Source organism: Bos grunniens, chromosome 2, assembly GCF_055505025.1.
Source record: "Bos grunniens cultivar Pamir isolate PY7600 chromosome 2, Bosgru_T2T1.0, whole genome shotgun sequence".
NCBI lineage: Eukaryota > Metazoa > Chordata > Mammalia > Artiodactyla > Bovidae > Bos > Bos grunniens.
The window spans coordinates 84,905,587-84,923,419 of NC_141166.1; the positions used below are offsets into that span (position 1 = coordinate 84,905,587).

The 17,833-nt window shown below is 38.7% G+C and overlaps 1 protein-coding gene across 19 annotated transcripts in view; it reads left to right on the forward strand.

The window, feature by feature from the left end:
• The window catches only part of LOC147378292 (uncharacterized), a 720,625-nt gene that overhangs the window by 216,538 nt on the left and 486,254 nt on the right, over positions 1 to 17,833 (forward strand). For 14 of the 19 annotated variants that reach the window (XR_015145800.1, XR_015145790.1, XR_015145794.1 and 11 more), the window contains one exon: positions 11,097 to 14,977. The exons of the other annotated variants lie outside the window; for them this stretch is intronic. The gene's annotated coding sequence lies outside the window, so the exon portion shown is untranslated. Of the gene's footprint in view, positions 1 to 11,096; positions 14,978 to 17,833 lie in introns of those variants that run through there. 19 annotated transcript variants of the gene reach the window in all.

Here is a 17,833-nt window from a genome sequence, read left to right on the forward strand (position 1 = left end):
AATAATGGTAACTGCTTTTAATATTTTGGGGGATTTTTACTGATTCAAAAAATTTCAAAGACTAAGGAGGCCAGGATTAGGAGAATGTTAGCCTGCTAAATAACAGCTTCTTAGCTTTATTCTTGCTTAGCTTTTACAGTGACAGTTTGATCATTAAAACTGGTAACTCTGGTCTGATTTTATATGAGATTAGAAATCAGATACAGGGGCAGTGTTGAAGCTACTTAACATTACCCAAAGCTTAAGAATTTTTTGTAAAATTTGGCCAATATAATTATGGCCTAAATATTGTTAACAGAGGGCCACTGTCAGATTCTGAAAGTGTCTCATAAACAAATATTACATTTTATACTGGCACAGTTTGTTTGTTTGTACATTATTTATGCTTAACTCTGACAAGTGATAGAAACAAAGTAGATTTTGCACCTTTAGAAAACATGTTGCCCAGTTAACAAGAACGTTTTTGGTAGTTTATATACCAGAGCTAATCTCGGTTTCCATACCTTAAAAGCATACCTCTGAAGACTAAACCCTTCCATAATTTCAGTAGTTGTACACAAAGCACAAGCCCAAACTAGAGAGGTCTTCTAAAACTGTGTGAATGCACTTGGGAACTGTGGCATATATTAATACTACTTACTAATATGGACTCAAACATATTTATCAAAGCACTGAATATTCAGATGAAAGAGACTTTCGAGTTCCCGTAAGTCAGCATTACCCAAACTAACTTGTACTGCAAATTGCTAAACAATCTAAATTCTGTACCTTAGATTCCAGATATGGCACAGATAAGAAAAAAGAGGTTGTAAATGGGAGGACGTAAGCTTGAATAAAAATTTTGTATTATTATTCTGACTGAAACTCCATCTGCTTACCAAGACCGCTGTTTTTCTAGGAGTCTCATTTTATAAAGTGTTAAAAAATGTTTTATACTTCAATTATTTGATTCAACAATAGGTTATATTTAAAAATTTGTGTGTGCGTGTTCTCAGTCAGTCATTTCCGACTCTTTGCAACCCCATGAAGTGGTGCCAGCCTGGCTCCTCTGTCCATAGGATTCTCCCAGCAAGAATACTGGGGTGGGTTGCCACTTCTTCTTCCAGAGGGTCTTCCCAACCTGGGGATCAAACTCACATCTCTTGTATCTCCTGCATTGGCAGGAGGGTTCTTTACCATGAGCCACCTGGGAAGCCCCCAAATTTAATACCCATCTTTATTTTTAAAGGATTTTAGAGGTATATCATTGGAGAAGGAAATGGCAACCCACTCTAGTGTTCTTGCCTGGAGAATCCCAGGGGCGGGGGAGCCTGGTGGGCTGCCGTCTATGGGGTCGCACAGAGTCGGACATGACTGAAGTGACTTAGCAGCAGCAGTAGCTGAGGTATATCATATGTAATTACAATAAAGTCTTAAAAATTATTGAAAACAAAAAATTACTTCATTTTTTGGGGGTTTCATTTTGCTAAGGAGGATACACAGGAAACTGGTAATATAACTAAATATATATCTATTACATATGTCTTAATATATGTATATATATTACATACAACAATGGCTACACATTAGTGTCAACTGGGGAGTTTTAAACCATACTGGTGCCTGGGCCCACTTGGTATGGGTTTGGACTCAATAGTTTTTAAAGGTCTCTGGTGATTCTAGCAGCTTGGAGAAATATGTGTTCTGTCCTTAGGCAGGTGCTTCTGAAAAAGGTGACTACACAAAGAGATAGTTCTCTTACATATTATTTTTCCTTATAAAATTTATTTCCAAAGATTAAATTTAAGATGTTCATTAGTGTATTTCTATGGAAGAAAATGGAAAAAGGCATTTTTGGAGGGAATCTTGGTACTTAGTTTCTCCTACATCCTTACACTATCCTCTGCATATATTATCCATTTATTTATTTCCTTCCATCTCTTCTAGATTTATTTACTTCTTTCCATCTCTTTCACTTCCCACTACTGTTAACTCTCATCCAGAAAGAAGCTTATGTCTGCCATTCTGAGTGGGCTGTAATATCCTTGCATATATGTTAAATGCCTTAAAGCATGTTGAAATTCAATAAAGACCAGGAGACACAGGAATGATGCCAGGAGGATCTGTATTAAGTGGAGGAGAATCTTTCCTCAAGAGACTGGAGGTATTTCAGTATCAGATTTTATATATACATCTGTATACATTTGTGTCTATAGCATATTGCCAAATTCAGACTTAAATTGAAGAAAATAGGGAAAACCACTAGACCATTCAGGTATGACCTAAATCAAATCCCTTATGATTATACAGTGGAAGTGAGAAATAGATTTAAGGGCCTAAATCTGATAGATGGAGTGCCTGATGAACTATGGAATGAGGTTCGTGACATTGTAAAGGAGACAGGGATCAAGACCATCCCCATGGAAAAGAAATGCAAAAAAGCAAAATGGCTGTCTGGGGAGGCCTTACAAATAGCTGTGAAAAGAAGAGAAGCGAAAAGCAAAGGAGAAAAGGAAAGATATAAACATCTGAATGCAGAGTTCCAAAGAATAGCAAGAAGATATAAGAAAGCCTTCTTTAGCAATCAATGCAAAGAAATAGAAGAAAACAACAGAATGGGAAAGACTAGAGATCTCTTCAAGAAAATCAGAGATACCAAAGGAACATTTCATGCAAAGATGGGCTCGATAAAGGACAGAAATGGTATGGACCTAACAGAAGCAGAAGATATTAAAAAGAGAGGGGACGAATACACAGAAGAACTGTACAAAAAAAATCTTCACGACCCAGATAATCATGATGGTGTGATCACTGACCTAGAGCCAGACATCCTGGAATGTGAAGTCAAATGGGCCTTAGAAAGCATCACTACGAACAAAGCTAGTGGAGGTGATGGAATTCCAGTTGAGCTATTTCAAATCCTGAAAGATGATGCTGTGAAAGTGCTGCACTCAATATGCCAGCAAATTTGGAAAACTCAGCAGTGGCCACAGGACTGGGAAATGTCAGTTTTCATTCCAGTCCCAAAGGAAGGCAATGCCAAAGAATGCTCAAACTACCGCACAATTGTACTCATCTCACACGCTAGTAAAGTAATGCTCAAAATTCTCCAAGCCAGGCTTCAGCAATATGTGAACCGTGAACTTCCTGATGTTCAAGCTGGTTTTAGAAAAGGCAGAGGAACCAGAGATCAAATTGCCAACATCCACTGGATCATGGAAAAAGCAAGAGAGTTCCAGAAAAGCATCTATTTCTGCTTTATTGACTATGCCAAAGCCTTTGACTGTGTGGATCACAATAAACTGTGGGAAATTCTGAAAGAGATGAGAATACCAGACCACCTGATCTGCCTCTTGAGAAATTTGTATGCAGGTCAGGAAGCAACAGTTAGAATTGGACATGGAACAACAGACTGGTTCCAAATAGGAAAAGGAGTACGTCAAGGCTGTATATTGTCACCCTGCTTATTTAACTTATATGCAGAATACATCATGAGAAACACTGGACTGGAAGAAACACAAGCTGGAATCAAGATTGCCGGGAGAAATATCAATAACCTCAGATATGCAGATGACACCACCCTTATGGCAGAAAGTGAAGAGGAACTCAAAAGCCTCTTGATGAAAGTGAAAGAGGAGAGTGAAAAAGTTGGCTTAAAGCTCAACATTCAGAAAACGAAGATCATGGCATCCGGTCCCACCGCTTCATGGGAAATAGATGGGTAAACAGTGGAAACAGTGTCAGACTTTATTTTTGTGGGCTCCAAAATCACTGCAGATGGTGACTGCAGCCATGAAATTAAAAGACGCTTACTCCTTGGAAGGAAAGTTATGACCAACCTAGACAGCATATTGAAAAGCAGAGACATTACTTTGCCAACAAAGGTCCGTCTAGTCAAGGCTATGGTTTTTCCTGTGGTCACGTATGGATGTGAGAATTGGACTGTGAAGAAGGCTGAGTGCCAAAGAATTGATGCTTTTGAACTGTGGTGTTGGAGAAGACTCTTGAGAGTCCCTTGGACTGCAAGGAGATCCAAACAGTCCATTCTGAAGGAGATCAGCCCTGGGATTTCTTTGGAAGGAATGATGCTGAAGCTGAAACTCCAGTATTTTGACCACCTCATGCAGAGTTGACTCACTGGAAAAGACTCTGATGCTGGGAGGGATTGGGGACAAGAGAAGAAGGGGACGACAGAGGATGAGATGGCTGGATGGCATCACTGACTCGATGGACATGAGTCTTAGTGAACTCCAGGAGTTGGTGTTGGACAGGGAGGTCTGGTGTGCTGTGATTCATGGGGTCGCAAAGAGTCGGACACGACTGAGCGACTGATCTGATCTGATCTATAGCATATACACATATATATGTGCTATATATGTTCTTTATGTGTATGGTATATGCTGTGTTGTGTTGCAGGGTGTGGGAAAGGATGGTGTGACAATGTATCTTTTTCTTTCACTGTATTGTGTCCTACTTAGGATCAGATATTTTGATTTATTGTTTTGTATCCTCAGCCTTGTCCAGTGGCTAGAATATTACAATACAATAATGTAATATGTGCTCATTTGTGTCCGATTCTTTGCGACTCCATGGACTATAGCCTGCCAGGGCTGTCTGTCCATGGGATTCTCCATGCAAGAATACTGGAATGGGTTGCCACTTCCTTCTCCAGGGGATCTTCCTAACTCAGGAATTAAACACCAGTCTCTTGAGTCTTCTGCATTGGCAGACAGGTTCCTTACCACTCTTGCCAATGTTAGTGTTCTGTAAGTGTCGGTGTAATGAATGCATGATAAAAAGAGAGAAGGAGGAGAGGAAGAAAGAAAGGAATAAGGATTAATTGAAGGTGACACTCAAAGTGACAGGACAGAGAATAAACAGTTGTGGTATTTTCAGCTGTACATAGGGAGGAGGTATGCTTGGTAGGTCAGGAAAGGGAGAAAGGGGAAGACTATTCAGCATAGCAACCCACTCCAGTACTCTTGCCTGGAAAATCCCATGGTTGGAGAAGCCTGAAAGGCTACCGTCCACGGGGTCGTGAAGAGTCAGACACGACTAAGCGACTTCACTTTCACTTTTCACTTTCATGCATTGGAGAAGGAAATGGCAACCCACTCCAGTGTTCTTGCCTGGAGAATTGCAGGGATGGGGTTGCACAGAGTTGGTCACGACTGAAGTGACTTAGCAGCAGCAGCATTCAGCAAAACCTAGCCCTTCTGGTCCCCAGGATCACTTCTCTCTTCAAAGGCATATACATATATAGGTATATGTACATATAAAGGGGCTTCCCAGGTGGTACTAGTGGTAAAGAACCTGCCTGCCATTGCAGGAGACATGAGAGACCTGGGTTTGATCCCTGGGTCAGGAAGAGCCCATGGAGGAGGGCACAGTAACCTACTCCAGTATTCTTGCTTGGAGAATCCCATGGAGAGAGGATCCTGGCAGACTAGTCTATAGGGTCACAAAAAGTTGGACACAACTGAAGTGACTTAGCACCCATGCAGGCAGTTTTCAATGACTGGGGGATTGTACTTCTGTATTTCTAAATGTCTTCCTCCTAAGATTGCTTAATAAAGTAGGATGGGAACTACTGGTTTGTAGGAAAAAAAGAAAAAAAAACTTTATGCAGTGATCTAAAGAGCAGTGAGATTTCAGAGGCTCCTTGGATTGCTGCTTCTAGAAATTTATAAGAATTCTGGGGCTGCACTGTGGGGAAGAAAAGGAAAATGAAAAGAACCATGTTTAAGTTAATTTTGAGTTGGACATGGGTCCCTTGTGGCTCAGTGGTAAACAATATGCCTGCAATGCAGGAGACCCGGGTTTGATCCCTAGATCTCCTGGAGAAGGGAATGGTTACCCACTCCAGTATTCTTGCCTGGAGAATCTCATGGACAGAAGAGCCTGGTGAGCTATAGGCCATGGGGTCACAAAGAGTAAGAGACATGACTGAGCTACTAACATGTTCTTACAGTGAATTTTTCCCTTGCTCACCTGTCCTTTTATGTTTTATTTTTTTCCCCTCCTTATTCTCATATGTCATAACATTATTTTGAGGCAATATTTAGTAAATGATAAAGTGAAAGAGAAGTCACTCAGTCGTGTCCAACTCTTTGCGACCCCATGGACTGTAGTTTACCAGAGTCCTCCATCCATGGGATTTTCCAGGCAAGAATACTGGAGTGGGTTGCCATTTCTTTCTCCAGGAGATCTTCCCAACCCAGGGATTGAACCTGGGTCTCCCTCATTGTAGGCAGATGCTTTACCCTCTGAGCCACCAGGGAAGTCCCAATAAATGATAAATGACAATAAAAATTTTAAAATGTGCTTCCCACCACCCCCCTACCCACGAGGCTGGTGGCAGAGTTTTAGAGTTATCTGTTTTTACATTCTTATGTTTTATTGTCATAACTTCATATTTTCAAAAATCTTTTAGTTTTATAAGTTGACTTCTATTTTTCTTTTGACAATAATTCAGTGTATGTGTGTGGGTGGGCATGGGTGTGTACACACATATATTTTTTTTATCTCCGAGTACTGTCAAATGTTCTTTCTGAAAAAGACATCATGTTTTCCTTCCATAAGATCATTAACATTTTGCATCGATGTTAAGAAATGTTTCCTCTCCACAATTAAGTTATTAAAAGTCACCTGTGCTGTTTGCTTTTTGACTGCCCTTCCAGGCCACCCTCTCTCAGGGTGGCTGGTCACAAAAGCTGTCTTCTGACTAGTCTCTATCAAAGACTGACAACAGTGGAGCAGTGGGTGGGAGGAGTGTTGGGTCAATTTATTTGTTCCCCCAAATTTCTCTCTGGTGAGTGGCTGCAGTTGGCTTTGGCCCTCCAGCAAAGCCCCTCTCCAGGGAGGGGTGCTTTGCACTCACCATCTCTGGGCTGTAGTAACCATCCTTCCTCTTGCCTTTTCAGGCCTCTGGGTGTACCATCTCACCACTGTTGCTGGCCCTGGTGCAAAGAGTAGTGTCCAACTCTGTGCAACCCCATGGACTATACAGTCCATGGAATTCTCCAGGCCAGAATACTGGAGTGGGTAGCCTTTTCCTTCTCCAGGGTGTCTTCCAACCCAGGGATCAAACCCAGGTCTCCCACATTGCGGGTGGATTTTTTTTACCAGCTGAGCCCCAAGGGTCCTCTTATTAACATTTTTGGTCCCCAGGCTTGAGTGTGTCATCTGCTTGGACTGTGACCCTGCCAAATACAGCACATCAGGGCATTTATCCTAGTCCCCCACTAAATGGTCAACGTGTGGAGAACTAAAAATCCTTTTTCATTCTTTTTGTGTCTGAGGGGAGAAATCTGTCTCCTGCTTTTGGTCTTTCACTTTTCCTTTTTCTCCAGGAAGGATTTTGAACTTTTAGCTCCTCTTCAACTTGCCCCAGTTGAGAGTGTTTAAATATCAACCTATTTCCAGGGACATGGAAAATATTAAGGAATGCATTCTCAGACTTATCCTGGTGTGGGCTTCATGCAATGGATTGAGATCTGAGGGTCCTGGCTTTGTCTTGAAGGCAGGCGCAAGTAAGTTGTTTCTGCTCTGCTGTGTGTTTTCTGAGATAGTAAGGGTATCTGAAATTCCTGAGGGAAGAGCCCATTTTTTTTTAATCAAGTCATTGAAAGCAGTTTCTTATCATTTATTAAATATTGCCTCAAAATAATAATTTTCATTTTTTTCTTTCTCAAATTTCCTGGGTGGCTCAGTGGTAGAAAAATTTGCCTGCAAAGCAGGAGATGCAAGTTTGATCCCTGGGTCGGGAAGATCCCCTAGAGAAGGAAATGGCAGCCCACTCCAGTATTCTTGCCTGGGAAATCCCATAGGCAGAGGAGCCTGGTGGGCTATAGTCCATGGGGTTGTAGAAGAGTCAGACACGGCTAAGCAACTAAAGAACACCACCTATGACTTTGAATAAGTTTGTGTGTACAATCCGGGTAAGTTGCTCAATGTTTTTTTTTTTTTCCTTTGTGAGCAGTTTGTATTGACTTTATCAATCTTTAAAAGAAGAAACACTTAATAAAATTAATTAAATATAAATTTTAAGATATTTCTTTAATGGAAATTAAATACTGCATTCATATATTGTATCTTCATTTTATTTGAAAACTTAAAATTATTTGTAGAGAAAGCATGGGAATAAATGCTACCTTTTAATCTATTGTGAGAGATATATAACACGTTGACAGATGAAAATAACTAGGGACTATTTTATAAACCTTCAATCATCAAATAAGTGACATGCTTGAGTCAATCAACTTAAGAGGTTACTGGTCCACTGATGAAACCATTTGAAGAAAATGTGCTGTTTGATGTTACAGAAGCCAAAAGCTGAATAAATATGTCATCTGTTTTTCATTTTAATTCACTATTTCAGAAGTATTTACTGTGTATTAAAAAATCTTTTTACTCTTTCAAATCTTTTGGACAACCTGGAGAAATTCAGACCAGTTTAACATGTATCTATAAAAGCACATTCGCAGCTGAGTTATCTTGTTTATATGTGATATTAATGGCATTATATATGAACTTTTTAATTTGTGTAAGAAAACTGTTATTTTACTATTTAGCTGCTGAGTTTTAAAAAGCATACATAAAATATAAAAGGCTTTTAGTTCAGGACAAAAATTAATTAATAACAGAAAGTTTTTAAAATTTTACTTCTATATTATAAATCAATCAAAAGTATTTCTCGTTTGGAACAAAAGTATCTGGGAGCATGTTACCTTTAAAAAATAAATATGTTTTGAAAGGACAAGCTCTATTTTAAGAGACTTATTTTGTGCAATTGTCCATGAGGAAGCACTGTTAAATTAATAGATTCTCCTAATTCAATTCTCCCTCCAGTTCCTCTTCTTTCCTTGAAATTAACATCCAATTGCTGGTTTTTTCCCCCCTCATTTTAAACCTCTCTCTTGTTCACAAGTTGTTTTTTTTTTTAAAAGATCTCTCTCTTCTCTCCAGATGCTTTTCTCTCTTCTTTGCTCTCTGCCCTCTCACCCCAGCCCACTCCCTTTAGCCTGGATCCATCCAGTCCTACCTCTTGACAAAGCTAATTTCTTCTTCTCAGTTTGGCTACTAAATCTTACACTGAGCCCTAAACAGGCTACGTGCGATGCCTCTCGATATCCATAATGCATCTCCAAACACTCTAAATGCCACCACTCCTTAATTCACTGATTTTTAGCCAGAAGCAGGGAGGGAGGGAAATATCAGTGCCTTACTTGAAAGCTATTGTCTTCCACTGGTTTTCATTAAGGGGATGGGTGAATTAAATGTAATACTTCTCAGGTTTTCTTGAATTGGTTTCTGGAAGTGTGTGTCTTTACCCAGCCACATTCAGGCAGCAGAATGAAAAGTGGTGAGGGAAAGCGACAGGGGTGTTGAAAGTCTCTAAGTGGGAACCTATAATTTCTAGAAAGAAATAGTTCTGCAAACAGGAGATGTGATTACATAGGCTTAATTAACAGTTCAAAGTATTGGGGAGGACTTATCAAGGTAGGATGCATGCTTCTTGTTCTTTAATGAGTAAATGACCCCTTCCAGTGCATGAGCACACATCAGAAGCACATGGCGATGAAGAAGTGCTGTGGTGGGAGATCTGATCAAAGTTTCTCAAAACGGACTCCAAGTATTTGATGAAGATTAACATGGAGACGATTTACCAAACAAATACAGCATAAAGAGCCAAGAGACCTTCTAAGGGACTTCAAGGCTCCAGCTTGCCCACATAAAGAATATCATTCAACAGAAAGAAAACAAAGACAAGAATAAATATCTAAGAGCACTGGGTCTGTAGAACAACTGAACTGCCGATTGATGACTTTTCTGTTCTTTTTTTAATATATACATTAGAAGATGCTTTCAGTTTTTAAAAGCAAACAAAGCCATGAGTTTGACCTGGGTCCTAACTGTGTAACTCTCCTAAGTGTTCTAAAAGATGTCTGGACCAGAATTGGTTAATTAGCGCTTTGTGTTGCACTATGTTACATATGACCTAACCAGAGATAAAAAGGTTTAAAGGTCTCTTGTAACCCTGCAATGCCATTTGTAACACAAAAATAACCCCCTTTCATTACTAGCATGCCACTGTAGCACGCAGGTTATTTTTTCCCTTCACTGCAATAAGGGCAGCTTTCGCATCAGAAGAATTCTTGGCAAATTAATGCGCTACCTCTTGGGCTAATTAAATTAGAAAGGATCAAAAATACAGAGCGGCTTTTGTGGTGGACACAATGTCGTGCTTCATGCGTCTTGCTCAGAGAGGAATTTCTGCCATTTAGCCCCTTGCCTCTAGCAGTGTTCTGGACTCTCTAACACAGTCAAGTTCCTAATTTGCCTCAATGAGAGAGAATTATTAACTGATAATAAGAAAAGGAGCATTCACAGCTCCAGGCTGGGCTGTGTGGAAAAGGGTGATCTACCCAGCACCTGAAGCGCATGCAATTTTTATTAATTCCTGCCTAAAACAATGCATTCAGGAGTAAAATTGCTGTGCAGATGACAAAAACAATTACGCCTTTGATTCGTTTATTCTAAAAATGTGAACTACTTTAGTTCAAATATAACCAGATTAAACAACTAAAGCGGTCGCTCACCTCTCTTTAAATCCAGTTTGGATTGCAGCAAGCGTGTTTTATGTCGAGCATTTGCCACTGCCACTTAAACTGATTGTTCCTATTGAAATCGCTGAGTGCACAAGTGATTTTGACAATAATTAATATTGTTCTCTCTATATTGTGGTCTTTTGTTTGAAGATGACACTGATGACGGTGTTGCTATCTTTATGGGCATTAATCCCAGAAAGAGAGATTCGGCAACCGTAGGCTTCAGCAATCAATCCTTGAATGACTGTGTGCTTCCTTAGACCTCGGTGTTTTGTTGCTGCTTGTAGAGTCTTTTGTTTGTAAGTCTGTCAGTTTGTTTCTCAGGTATCACGGAAGCTTTGATCAAAACAGATACCTCACTTCTACTTGCCAAAACTTAACTAACAGCCTGTTGCTTTCCTGGATATGATTTCACAACCGCCAGAGTTTGTTCAATTGGTATTTGTAGAGTTTCTTCTGCTGTTCTTTTGAAGATGACTTATGTTAGTGAATTTTTCTGTCTTCCAGGTTTCACACGTCTACAATCACAGAGCTTGGACTAGCCTACATATGTAACAATGTTAAACTGAGTGCATGTCTTTGTATATGAAGAAGGAACCTAAGTGTGTTTGTAAAAAAAAAAAAAATGATTGAAAGAAGTGTTGCCTGTTGTGCCAGAACCATACTTATTCTTATGTAAATCCTTGGCTTGGTTATAATTTTTGTTGATTCAAACCATTTGTCAAGATGAAAAAGTCTCATCATGCTATTGTGTGGTATGTGTGTGTTGTTCATTCTTGAGCTTCCTTCAGTTGTAACAGAAATTAGTGATTGTGCTTGGATATTCTTTTTGCATCTTTGACTTTTTAAAAGATTTTCATAGTATATATAAATGCAAAAGCAGATCTTGATCTGCTTCAATACTTCCATGGTGAATTGTTGTTTTTAAACTATGTTCAAAAATTCCTTTCCATGCTACTCTCTCAATTCCTCCCATCCTCTCATTCTCCCACTGGGTCCACAGTCTGTTCTCTGAGTCTGTGTCTTCCTTGCTGCCCTGCAAACAAGTTGGTCAGTACCATCTTTCTAGATTCCGTATTAGTTCAGTTCAGTCGCTCAGTCGTGTCCAACTCTTTGCGACCCCATGAATCGCATCACGCCAGGCCTCCCTGGTTCCAAATAGGAAAGGAGTATGTCAAGGCTGTATATTGTCACCCTGCTCATTTAACTTATATGCAGAGTACATCATGAGAGACGCTGGGCTGGAAGAAGCACAAGCTGGAATCAAGATTGCCGGGAGATTCCATATACATGTGTAAAATAGATAGCCAGTGGGAGTTTGACCTGTGACACAGGGAGCTCAACCCAGTACTCTGTGACAACCTAGAGGAGTGGGATGGGGTTGGAGGTGGGAGGGACATTCAAGAGGGAGGGAACATATGGATACCTATGGCTGATTCTTGTTGATGTATGGTACTAACATAATATTAGGATGCAGGATATCCTAATATCCATAATAGGATAAAGCAATTATCCTCCAATAAAAAATTAAAAAAAAATCCCTTTCTTGTGTGTAGCCTGGATTCATCTACAGTTCACTGGTTAAAAATTCAAGAACCATTTGTGATCTTTGCAATATGTTAAACCAGTGATTTTTCTGAAATCCAGACAATATTCAAATGTCATTTTCAAATTTCCTGTTTCAATCCCCAAACATAATGAGCAACAAATTTGTTCTCTTTGAGTCTGTTACCTTGCCTCCCCCCCATCTTTCTTTGAGTGCTAGAAAATCTTTCTAAACTAGTATTACCCATTTTGATCTCATTACTACTCATATGACTGTGTACTAGTAGCCTTAGGAAATCAAACTTCTTTCACTTTAATTCATACTTCCTCTTTCAAGTACTACTGACAAAAGTTTTCTCGGATTATTTCATGTCATACTCATAACATCTTCCCTTCAATATAATTTAATTCACAAAATGAAAAGATTTGTGATTGTTACATGCTAAGAATCTTTGGTCTGGTCACTGTAATTTTCATGCATGATATTTTAATTACTTGATAATTTATATCATGTAGCATGTTTTCTTTTATTGCCCTTAGCATCTAGCTTGGCATACTCTAAATATTCAATGAATTCTTTTGTTTTGCCAAATGATTTCTTTTTATGGGTACCAGGAATCAGTTTTATCAATAGTGCTATATGTTTGTGTAAAAGAAAAGATGTATAGAGTCTTATCTTATGGAGCTATGAACTAGCTTCTAAAGTGAGAATACAAGGAGAAGATTGTGTTAGACAAAATTACCTTAAGAATTCTTTCTTAGGAAGCTGCCGTATTGGAGACCAATGGATTCTATTTCCTCAGTATGTCCAAAACAGCAAGGTTTTTCTCCAGTAATGGAATATATAACTTTTTTTGGTTTGAATATAAATAAATAAATGGCTAGCATTTAAGGTCCATATTTTAGAAAATAATGGTTTTCTGAGTCACCCTCAGAGCTGGAAGTTGTTTAATATATGAAAGACACATGAGAACTGAGATTGGCTAAAGGAAGAGAGGCCTCATGTCTCTTATTTCATGCTTATTCTGTAGAAACAGCTGGCAGGATTGCCTTGATACATAAATAAATCTTTCTTCATTTATTCATTTATATTTTTGGTCAAGTTATGTGTAGTTGTGATACCATTATTTCAATGTGCATTATAATGTGCCTCCATTGTGCAATTTCTCTCTTATTCCAGACAAAATGCTTCCTGATATACATTTTGAAGCTGTGTTCAGTGCAAGGACCTGGCTTGTAAAGGCAATCTTGAGGCTCTTCTTTGAATGTTAAATCTACTTTGCCCCATTTTGTCTTCATTATGACCAACTTAGTACAGTGGTCAAGGTGTAATTGATGTGTAATTCTTCATATGGAAAGTATGTCACTCTTTCATTTCATTTTTAAATTTTTAATTGGAATATAGTTGCTTCACAATGTTGTGTTAGTTTCTTCTGTACAGCGAAGTGAATCAGCCACACACACACACACACACACACACACATATATATGTATATGTAAGGTTTCCCTGGTCGCTCAGCCAGTGAAGAATCTGCTTACAATACAGGAGACCTGGATTTGATTCCTGGGTCAGAAAGATACCTTGGAGAAGGGAATGGCCAACCTAAGAATTCCCATCCAGTATTCTTTTCTGTATAATTCTATGGGCAGAGAAGCCTGATAGCTACAGTCCAAGGGGTCACAAGGAGTCTGACATGACTGAGCAATTAACACACACATACACACACACACACACACACATATACAGTCCCTATCTTTTGGATTTCCTTCCCATTTAGATCACCACAAAGCATCGAGTAGAGTTCCCTGTGCTTTACAGTTGGATCTCCTCAGTTGTCTAGTTTATATACATGAGAAATGCTGGACTGGATGAAGCACAAGCTGGAGTCAAGATTGCCAGGAGGAATATCAATAACCTCAGATATGCAGGTGACACCATCCTTATGGCAAAAAGCAAAGAAGAACTAAAGAGCCTCTTGATGAAAGTGAAAGAGGAGAGTGAAAAAGCTGGCTTAAAACTCAACATTCAGAAAACTAATATCATGGCATCTGGTCCCGTCACTTCATGGCAAATAGATGGGGAAACAGTGGAAATAGTGACAGACTTTATTTTTGGGGGGCTCCAAAATCACTGCAGATTGTGGCTGCAGCCTGAAATTAAAAGATGCTTGTTCCTTGAAAGAAAAGTTATGACCAACCTAGACAGCTTATTAAAAAGCAGAGACGTTACCTTGCCAACAAAAGTCTGTCTAGTCAAAGCTGTGGTTTTTCCAGTGGTCAGGTATGGATGTGAGTGTTGGACTATAAAGAAAGCTGAGCGCTGAAGAATTGATGCTTTTGAACTGTGGCATTGGAGAAGACTCCCGAGAGTCCCTTGGACTGCAAGGAGATCCAACCAGTCCTTCCTAAAGGAAATCAGTCCTGGATATTTGTTGGAAGGACTTATGCTGAAGCTGAAACACCAATACTTTGGCCACCTGATGTGAAGAACTGACTGAATGGAAAAAACTCTGAAGCTGGGAAAGATTGAAGGCAGGAGGAGAAGGGGATGACAAAGGATGAGATTGTTGGATGGCATCACCGACTCAATGGACATGAGTTTTAGTCAAATCTGGTAGTTGGTGATGGACAGGGAGGCCTAGTGTGCTGCAGTCCATGGGGTTACAAAGAGTTGGATACAACTGAGTGACTGAACTGAACTGAACATATGCCAATTCCGGTCTCTCCATCAATCCCATACCCTCCTTCCCCTACTTTGTATCTATACATTTGTTCTCTATATCTAGAAAAATGATGTAGATGAACTTATTTGCAAAGTAGAAATAAATATGTTACTCTTTTAAATCCCAGTGTTGTCAAAAAAGTGTAGTTTAGTGAGAAATATATCTGCAGGACCATAAAAATCATTAAGGAGATTTTCACTGTTTTCAAGGAGTCCTGTAGAATTTTCTTATTGTTCTGAGATAAACAAACAAACTGAACAAAACAAAACAGGTACGTGGTCAACTTCCTTGCTTCATGCTGAACTCTCCCAACGTTGTCATTAGTATTTGTCTTAACTCACAAAAAGCTAGCATCCTAAAAGTCTGGAAAAGCCTCAGGGAGGGAGAGATCACATATGCTTCCTAGGAGGCCTTATCTTTAGAAGAGAGATTTTAAGGTATGGATTTTCAGAATTATATGGCATTCTTTTCCTGAAGATTATTTTCACTGTTATGGGTCCCTAAGATGACACTGATTCTAATAAACAGATGGTCTCAGGACAAACTATTCTACTTTTTTTTTTTTTAAATAAAAAGCTTTTTTAGCAAACATATTTTACAATGGCTCAAATTTATCTAAGTTTCTCTTCTTCACACAGTGATTGCTGGTGAAGCACACACACTTTTACCCATTAAACACTTTTCACAATGGAATGCACATTCTTTCATAAATTTTAACATTAGGTAGGTGGACTGCATAAAAGATGCCAGTTCTTCTCAAAATGACAGTTGTAACATTTTAAAATCTACAATCTAGTCTTGATCTTCTCTACTTTTAAGATTTTACTTTCCCTGGACATACATTGGACCCAGAGAAACAGAACATGCCTATTTTCTTTCTAATATGAGAGTGCTGTGTTTGAAAGTATCATCTGTATGTGCTTTATTTTTATTTCAACCATACGTGCTTTTATAAGTATTTGAAAAGAAAATATTTTAAAGATTTGAAATAGAAAGAAGGGAATATATGTGAGTTACAGCAGCCCCAGGGTAACAGTATCTCACACACTAATGATTCATATGGAGTTTATGTGTCTATTTATGCTGTCATTTATTTGGGGGAGGGGTTTCTAGAGAAAGAAAGCAGTGTACAGAATATTCCCAAATGCCAGTGGTTTCTGAAGGAAAAAAAAAAAAAAAGGACACCCTGAGCATTATCCTTATTTAATTAGGAGCAATCATTACATAATTATTTACATTAATTCAGTTTCTTATAACAGTCTTACACATATTGGCACTTCCTCTTTTTTTCCCCTTTGTTCTAAAAGAAAGGAGGCGTGTTCTGTATTATTTGAAGGGGAAAAAGGTTTATCTTCTGATGAAATTATATAAAAATATTCACATTTAGGGGCCTGGAGTCATGTGGTGTCTGATTTTATATATGATCTAGGACTTTTATACAATTATTCCACACTTAAATAAGTAACAGTATCTTTAAAAGAAGCCAGAAAACTTGAACTCAGATCTCTCTCATAAATGTAGGATTTAGAGTCTAGATTCTGACTTGGAGAAAATGAGTGCAACATCTAAGAGCTATGTGTGATGATAACAAAAGAGTAGTTATATGGGGACACTCTTAGTGAAGCCAGAACTCCTATAAATGACTGAAGGTTGTTAAGAATGGATGGAACATAATTAAGTCAGCACACCAACAAGATATTTTTACTTCTTTACAAATTACTTGTTCATGTAGATTACCCAGAAAATTAGCTTTCTGAAAGATGTTATAAAACAGTTGTTTCTATTTCTATATGTCTTAATAAAGTCCAGAAAACAGTTACACTAAGAAGCACATAGACTGATTTGCATCATCATCACAAACCTAAAAGAAAGGGCAGATGAGTCTGAAAAAATGTTCAGAAGTCATTCCCTTTTCTGTGGTGTGTGTGCATTGACATACCAGAAGGAGTGAAAGGAGCAAACATTAAGGAAATTAATTGAAAAATTATTAGTTCTTACCGTGCAGGGGCAAGAGTAAATTAAAGCAGATCCACATTGGAAAGTTTCCTTTCTACTTTTACCCACACATCCATTTCTTTGCCTTTTGCAGTTAACTAGAAAAGAAAGAGAAAACTATTTCCAGGTGTCTTCACTCAGTCTCTCAGCTTCAGAAATATCAGTGAATGACTTTATTACTGAAAGGGGGCAGAGAAAGAGGATATCATCTCTTCTGATCCTCTGTTACAAATATAGTACAAAATGGTGTAAAATAGTTCTATTGAGTTCCAGATTTGTGACTACAAAAAAAACTGAGTATTTCTTTTTCTCTTTGCTTGAAAACCAAGTCCACCCTGTCTCGACCACATAAATAGAACAATTTTCCTCTGTGAACTGCTTGATGAGGCTGTGGCCAGATTCATATAAATGTCATAAAAACAGAGTACAGAATGGATTATTTTATGATTAAGATCTGTATGGATCTTTGTATGAATGCGACGTGCTTTGGCAGGGTTCTGCCGCACGCACACTACTTTTAGTGTGTGTGGTGGAAAAAATGGCCTGCCACACTGTCACTTTAATGTCTTTCTGAAAAGGAATAAAAGTCACTGGGCTCTACCAGAGGCTACAGCGATCATACAAAGGTTGGTCTGCGAGCCAGTACAGTGTGTGTTCTATTTCCCATTGTGATAATAATGAGATTCAATAAAACGCCACACTATTTCTCAGCACTTTGTCATTAAATGCCATGTTGACATCCAGTAGTAATCACAAGGTAAAATTTTCCTGTTCTCTTATGTAAAAAGATTTATTTTTCTCACCGTGTATTTGATCGCATCAATGAGCTGATATCTTTCTGTATCTTACTCTTTCTCTCTTCTGTTCAGCTCTTTTAGGGGAGAGAGAGGCTTCATTCAGATTTAATTTTTTGAAACATCAGACAAGCTGCTATCAGCATGTGGATGCCAAGATGGCCCTTGAATAAAGAATTGTGGTTTA